An 8,832-nucleotide genomic window follows, 5' to 3' on the forward strand; every position below is an offset into this window, starting at 1 on the left:
CTAGGCTTCTTGAAAGTCGCCTAGAGGGGGGGGGGGGGTGAATAGGCAAATCTGAAATTTATAAAATTTAAGCACAACTACAAGCCGAGGTTAGCGTTAGAAATGTAATCGAGTCTGAAAGAGAGGGCGAAAACAAATCACAAGCAAATGAAAGCGGATGACACGGTGATTTGTTTTACCGAGGTTCGATTTTTGCAAACCTACTCCCCGTTGAGGTGGTCACAAAGACTGGGTCTCTTTCAACCCTTTCCCTCTCTCAAACGGTCACTTAGACCGAGTGAGCTTTTCTCCTCAATCAATTGGACACTTAGTCCCACAAGGACCACCACACAATTGGTGTCTCTTACTTTGATTACAAATGACTTAAGAACAAGAAATGGGAAGAAGAAAAGCGATCCAAGCACAAGAGCTCAAAGAACACGGGAAAAACTCTCTCTCTTCTAGTCACTAATTGCTTTGAGTGGAATTGGGACTTGGAGAGGCTTTGGTTCAATCTAATTGTGTCTTGTATTGAATGCACTAGCTCTTGTATTGAATGTGTTGGCTGAAAAACTTGGATGCCTTGAAGTGTGGTGGTTGGTAGGTATTTATAGCCCCAACCATCAAAGTGGTCATTGGGAGGGTCTGCTGTCGATGGGCGCACCGGATAGTTCGGTGCGCCAGCCACGTCACCCAACCGTTAGGGTTCGACCGTTGGAGCTCTGATAAGTGGGGCCACCGGACAGTCCGATGGTGCACCAGACAGTCATTGTGCACTGTCCGGTGCGCCTGCTCTGACTCTACGCGCGCTGTCCACACACTGTAGCGTTCACTGTTCACTTTTGCAGACAACCGTTGGCGCTATAGCCGTTACTCCGCATGGCACAGCGGACAGTCCGGTGCTACACCGGACAGTCCGGTGAATTATAGCGGAGTGGCATTCCCAGAAACCCGAAGCTGAGCAGTTCAGAGTTGTTCGCCCTGGTGCACCGTACAGTCCGGTGCGCTAGGCCAAGGTAGCCTTCGGTTGATTTTGCTCCTTTCTATTTGAACCCTTTCTTGGACTTTATATTGATTTGTGTTGAACCTTTGGCACCTGTAGAACTTATAATCTAGAGCAAACTAGTCAGTCCAATTATTTGTGTTGGGCAATTTAATCACCAAAAACATTTAGAAAAAGGTTTGACCCTATTTCCCTTTCACTTCTATTACAGAATGGAGGACCGTGAGTGGATGTACACGGGCCGTAGAGGAAGGAACAATGTCACCACTGAATGGATTAGAAAGACCGATGATTTCGTGGAACGAGCATATGGCGAAGCTGTTAAAGGAGCGAGTCTAGTCCCATGCCCGTGCAGCAAATGTGCGAACCGGAAAAGAAAACCAAAGAAGGCCATGGTAGAACATATTTGGAAGAATGGATTTACGCCGGGCTATACTCGGTGGATCTTTCATGGTGAAGCGCATCGTACGAGAGAGGAGGTGCTGAGACAACGTGTCGAGGATTATGATGCGGATGCGGGGGTAGCGGATATGTTGAACGACTATCAGGAGGCACAGTACACGGGAGGATGTATGGATGACGAGCCAGAGCCGACTGCAAAGGTGTTCTACGACATGTTTGACGCGGCACAGAAGCCCCTTCACGGCCAGACAAAGGTTTCTCAACTGGATGCCATTGGGCATGTAATGGCATTCAAGTCGCAGTACAACATGAGTAGAGACGCATTCGATGGCTTGTTGACGGTTATTGGGAGCCTGCTTCCGGATGATCATGTTCTGCCAAAGAGCATGTACGAGGCACAGAAACTCCTTCGTGCACTCAAGATGACGTATGAGCAGATTCATGCTTGTCCGAAGGACTGCGTGCTATTTAGGAAAGAATACGCGGAGGCAAAGTACTGTCCCAAGTGTAAATCGTATAGGTTCATGGAGGTAGACTCTGGTGATGGACAGAAGAGGCAGCTCGACATCCCCTTGACAATCCTACGACACCTTCCGTTCATACCGAGGATCCAGCGTCTGTACATGACAGAGGAATCCGCGAAACAGATGACATGGCACAAAAATGGAAAACAATACAATCCTAACAAGATGGTGCACATATCCGATGGTGAAGCATGGAAACACTTTGATGTCATTCACCGTGAGAAAGCCGAAGAGGCTCGTAATGTACGTGTTGCGTTGGCCACAGATGGGTTCAATCCCTATGGAATGAGCGCTGCCCCGTACACATGTTGGCTCGTGTTTGTTATCCCAATCAATCTCCCCCCTGGTGTGTGCTTTCAAAGGTAGAATATATTCATGTCGTTGATAATTCCCGGACACTCGAGGAATAAAATGGGCGTGTACATGGAGCATTTGATCGATGAATTGGTACGTGCCTGGGAGGAAGGGGTATGGACGTATGACCGAGGTACAAAGACAATCTTCAGAATGCATGTTTGGTACCAGTACTCCATGCATGACTTACCGGCGTATGGGCTATTCTGTGCCTGGTGTGTTCACGGTAAGTTCCCATGCCCAGTTTGCAAGGAAGCTCTCAGGTTCATTTGGTTGAAAAAGGGTGGAAATTATTTGCCCTTCGATAAACATCGACAATTTCTCACTCCTGACCATCCATTCCGCCTAGACATCAAGAACTTTACGAAAGGTGTCGTAGTGACAGACCGCCCACCTGCAACGATGACTGGTGCCGAAATTCGTCAACAGATAGATGGGCTCGTGGCCAATACAGAAGGTGGTTTTGTGGGATATGGTGAGCAGCATATGTGGACACATAAGTCTAGCTTGACTCGGCTCCCCTATTATGACGACCTGCTCCTTCCACACAACATTGACGTGATGCACATTGAAAAGAATGTTGCCGAGGCACTGTGGGCAACAATTATGGACATTCCTGATAAGTCAAAGGATAACGTAAAGGCAAGAGTGGATCTGGCAGCGTTATGTGATAGACCAAACCAAGAGATGAAGCCACCAAGTGGTGGAAAGACATGGAGAAGGCCTAAGGCCGATTTCGTCCTAAGCAGGGCCCAGAGGAAGGAAGTACTTCAGTGGATCAAGATGTTGATGTTCCCTGATGGGTATGCAGCTAACCTGAGTAGGGGGTGAACTTATCTACTGTGCGAGTCTTAGGGATGAAGAGTCATGACTTCCACATATGGATTGAACGGATTCTTCCTACGATGGTTCGAGGCTATGTCCTTGAGCATGTCTGGCTAGCGCTTTCAGAGTTGAGCTATTTCTTCCGTCAGCTTTCTGCAAAAGAGTTATCTCGGACCGTGGTTGCGGACTTGGAAAGATTGGCACCCGTGTTACTGTGTAAGCTTGAGAAGATATTTCCACCCGACTTCTTCAATCCAATGCAGCATTTGATTCTTCATCTCCCCTATGAGGCACGAATGGGGGGGGGGGCGTGCAGGGACGTTGGTGCTATCCAATCGAGAGATGTCTAAAGACTATTCGAAAGAAATGTAGAAATAAATGCAAAAATCGAGGCTTCCATTGCAGAGGCATACATTCTAGATGAGGTGTCAAACTTCACAACAACTTATTATGGTGACAAACTGTCGAGCGTGCATAATCCACCCCCTCTTTACAATGATGGAGACAATGAATCGAACCTTAGCATATTTCGAGGCCAACTCGGAAGCGCAAGTGGCTCGACCACCAAGACCCTGACACATGAAGAGTGGTGGCATATCATGCTATATGTATTGACCAACCTTGGAGAGGTGACGCCATACATGGAACAATTTCTTCATGAATTCTGGCGTCGGTCAAGGGACCCCACTCCACAGGAATATGACACTCTTCTTAGAAAGGGTGCGAGAAATGGGTTGCCCGATTTCATTTCCTGGTTCAAACGTAAGGTACATGCTTAGTTTGTCAAAGAGATCCGTCTATGAACTCAATTTTGCGTCTTTTAACTTGCGAATACTTGCAGGGCCAAAGAGATCCGTCTATGAGTGCCGAGTTGAGACAAGTAGCCAACAACTTTGCTTATAGGGTCAAGAAATATTCTGGGTATGACGTCAATGGATACCGTTTTCACACAACAAACTACGATAAAAGTCGGCCCAATCGGAAAACAACGCGTTCTGGAGTCTTTACGCCCGGCCTTGACGATGTCGATTATTTTGGACGAATCGAAGAAATATATGAGCTCAATTTTTATGGTTCCAAACCTCTTACTCCAGTGATATTCAAATGTCATTGGTTTGACCCTCAAGTGACGAGACTGACACATTCTAATCTTGGGATAATCGAAATTCAACAAGATTCCACCTTACCAGGAGACGATGTCTATATCGTGGCCCAACAGGCCACACAAGTGTATTATCTCCCATCTACGTGCCAAACGAAAGAACATCTTAAGAGTTGGGATGTTGTGTATAAGGTATCGCCACACGAGAGGTTACCTGTTCCTAACGATGAAGATTATAACATAGACCCGGACACATATGATGGAGAGTTCTTCCAAGAAGATGGGCTAGAAGGGCGATTTGAGATAGACTTAACCGAAGCTATCGGAATGGACGTAGATATTGAAATGGTTGTTGATGAGGAGGATGATGAGGTGCAAAATGATAATGACTTAGTAATCCTTGAAGGCAATGACATTAATGACAAACTTGTGTCTTCCGATGGTGTTGACTATGAAATGGTTGATAGTGATGATGAGAGTTATGATCCGGCTAACCCCGACACATATGAAGATTATTTTTAATCGATGTAATGCTATATGACTTTTTATTTCGCACCTGTTTTTAAATACATCTTTTTATATGTGCTTATTTGTTTACTCTTAATTACAGGTTTTTGGACAAATATGGTGGGCGGTAATTGGCTGAGGAGGAGGAGGGGGAGGAGGAGCAGGACGGCGGACGAGGCAGAGTAGGCGGCGCAGCAGGACGACCTTGTCGAGCAGCAGGCGGCGCAGCAGGATGACCTTGTCGAGTAGCAGGCGGCGCACCAGGACGACGACGACCAGCAGCAGGACGACGACGAAGCTCAGCAGACCGCCTCAGGTTCTGGCGCCTCAGGTTCGAGGAGCATCTACCTGCGAGGTCCCGTGAGTCTCCCTTAGCGTCCCATACTTCGGGACAGGCGGTCGCTGATTCGGCCGGATGGGGAGATGCATGTAACTTTATGTTCTTCATTCTTGTTCATATTATTTGTTCAAAATCATAATATAAACTAATAATTTTTATTTATCACTTGGACAGGTCTTGGACGGTTGTGGATTATGCTGGGGGTCATTGTCGCCTCCCCAATGGCATCCTCGGCCTGCTGTGTAGGGAACACTTCCCTAGACTGGTTGAGTACACCGGAGTGATGGGCCCAGCCTACACCTTCGACCACTACACCGTCGCCCCCGATGCAGTAGACCGAGACGACCGGGAATTCAATAACAAGGCAGAGCGGGTGAAGCAAGAGCTGTGGGTAAGTCTTAGTATAATGTAAAATATGCCACATTTGTTGCAAATTCTTGAAATAATGTATGGATACATCGTTTTTGTATGTAGGATTTCTTCATATGCGAGGCTGGATACGAGGCTAGGGCGGATGTGGTGGCCACCACGAACTGTAAGAAGCTCGTCGTGGACATGCATTATGAGGCCCGAATCCAGGCCATCGTCAGCTACCACGGCTCCGTCCTTAGGGAGAGGGTGACCAAGCAGCAAGCCCGAACCATGTCGTTGACCAGAGACCAGTACCTGCAGGTAAAGTCATGCATGTTTGGTACCATTACTCCATGCATGAATTTTATTTTATCTTCTGATATGCACTTCACGTGTTTACTTTGTAGATGATTCCACATTGGTGCGCCACACATCCTTTGTGCTGGGAGCAGATGGTGGATAGGTGGTGCTCGCCTGAGTGGGACGAGGCACACAACGCTAGCCGGGAACGGCGTATGATGATGCAAGGTCCCTCCAACCACCAAGGCAGCCGGAGCCTGGGCCAATATGCAGATGCATGGGTAAGCCCTCTTTTTTATTTAGGTATATAGCACTGGATTAGATATTATTTCTAACTATCTCGTTGGTTTTCTTGCAGTCGGCGTCACATGGTGGCCGACCTTGCTCCATCTTCTCGGCCTATGCTATGGCCCATAAGGGCAAGGCGACGTCCGACGTCACCTACAACCCGAATGATGGGCCCGAGGCCTACACCAACCCCGCCGTCTACAGCCACCTTCATGACTACACCGCCATGGCGCAGGAGGTCCATGGCCCAGAATATGATTCGAGCACCGAGCAGATCGACCCCGATGTGCTCATGAGGGTCGGAGGAGGCAAGAGACATGGGCGGTACTGGATTGCCGACGGGGCAATCGACTCGTTCTCCACTCCCACTCTGTCTCAGGTGCGAGCAAGGAGCACGGGCTCGAGTCCAGCCATACGACCTTGGCACGACAGCTCACAACATCGTATACAGTAACTCGAGGTTAGTGCTTCTGTAACTCGTCCTTACTTGAGTTATATACCTTCTCTTTGAGTTACTATAACGTTGGCTTGTAATATTACAGACCCAACTAGAAGAGATGGAGGCGAGGATGATGGCGGAGCGGGAGGCGGAGCGGGTGGCTCGCGAGGCAGATCATCAGAGGATGGCGAAGATGTTCCAGTACATGCAGGGCCTTGGCGCCGCACAGGGTTTCGCTCCGCCACCTCCATTGTTCCCTGCAGTTGACCCCGCTCTGTTCCATACTCCTGTGAGTATCAAAATTGTAGTTAGATGTTGGTAATGCATCTGGTATAACACATGCAATCTCTTCTATGTGCAGGGCCAATCTGGGGCGGCATCCAACAACCCTCATGGTTCGCCCAGCCCAATGCAGCACTAGTCCAACCGCCCACCTCAATGAGTTTAGTGTTTAGACTACAAAACTTATGTTAAATACTTATGTCAGAGCTTTAGACTTATGTGTTGATACTTCTGAACTTGTGTTGATACTTCTGAACTTGTGTTGATACTCTTTGTGTTGAGAACTTCTGAACTTATGTTTGTATATTAATGTTTGTGTTGGATATATATGTCTGTGATGATCTGTGATGTATATATGTGATATCTGTGAAATATCTTTTGTTTGTTTGGATGGAATAGGAAAAACAAATAAAAAAGGTGTGTACTAGTCACTTCGGCAAAGAGGTACTTTGCCGAGTGTCAGGACCATAGCACTCGGCAAAGAACCAAGACCTGGACACTGGTATAGGTTCTTTGCCGAGTGTAGTGACTCTGACACTCGGCAAAGAAGCACGCTTTGCCGAGTGCCATACAAAGCACTCGGCAAAGAACCTGACATGGGGACCCCGCTGATGGATTCTTTGCCGAGTGCTGGCCGGCATACACTCAGCAAAGGTAACTCCTTTGCCGAGTGTCACCTAGGACACTCAATAAAGAACCTGACATGGGGACCGCGCTGACGGATTCTTTGCCGAGTGCTGGCCGGTAGACACTCGGCAAAGACATCGTCTCCATCATCCGGCGTCGTGACGGCTGCTTTTCTTTGGCGAGTACTTCCTGGCACTCGGCAAAGTCTTTGCCGAGTGCCTGAGAAAAAGTACTCGGCAAAGAAGGCTTTGCCGATGCACTGTGTGCCGAGCCCTCTTTGCCGAGTGCGACACTCGGCAAAGACTTTGTCGAGCGTTTTTAAGGCTTTGCTGAGTGCTTCAGACACTCGGCAAAGCCATCGATTCCGGTAATGGTTGAGTCAAACACAAGAATTTAACCACATAAATATAAATTTGGTTTTTAAAGAAATTTAAATTTAAATAGATATATAGTTTTAAAAAGGTCAAATTGGAAAAAAATCGAGGTACCCGTTTGGGTTTGTTGGGTCCGTGCACATGTTTTGAGCGTGCCCGTGGGTTCGGTTGGTCTGACACCGGATTGGGGGACACGTGCGCTGCTGCGCGGAGGCGTAGCCACGAAGGTGAACAGACGTCACAGGTTGTTTCTCATTATCCCGTTGATTTCGCCGGGAATCCATAAAACAACACTAATTTAAGACAATGTTTAGTTAATAACACTCGTTTTCAAGTAATTTAAAGAACAACATCAAATTTATCAAATGAATTCAGAAAAAAGTACACCATTTATATTTTTCATTCTTTTATTCCTCGGCTCACAAGAAAATGGACCAAATTGCCCCTATCATTTTCTCAGCCTTATTTTTTTATGTATTCAATTCATAAGAACAACATAAATGCATAAGCACTATTTTTATATTATTAAAAATAGCGTTAAACATACAAATAAATACAAATGTTTTGTAAGGAGGAAGTTTAGATTTAACAATTGAACTTCAAAACTATATTCTGGGATGGAGGGAATAGTTTTTATAGAACATATTATTTTTTAATAAGGCAAAAGATTGAAGTTTTTAGAAACAACAACCACATCAAATAAAAAGGAACAGAGGAAGTTCGAAGACCATTCGTTGAATCAAGTATGTCTAAATTTTAATAGCTTAATGTTGAAGATACCTAGATTTGAAGTTTAACAGTTAAATCTAAACTTCTTCCTTTGTAAAAGAATGTGCCTATTTGTATGTTTAATACTATAAAAATAAAGCATATATGTTTTATCTATTTATGTTTTTTATGGAAAGAAGAAGAGATAAAAATGGGATGTAAATGAATAGAGGTAATTTGGTCTATCTATATGGGGTGTAAATAATAAAAGCATGCAAAATATAGATGAGGTGTTGTTTTCGGAATTAATTTGATGAAATCGGTGATGTTCTACGAATTGCTTGAAAACGAATGTTGTTTCCTAAACATATTAAACTAGTGCTGTTTTGTGGATTCTCCCGGATTTCGCGTGGACCCCTAACAATAT

Source organism: Zea mays, chromosome 3, assembly GCF_902167145.1.
Source record: "Zea mays cultivar B73 chromosome 3, Zm-B73-REFERENCE-NAM-5.0, whole genome shotgun sequence".
NCBI lineage: Eukaryota > Viridiplantae > Streptophyta > Magnoliopsida > Poales > Poaceae > Zea > Zea mays.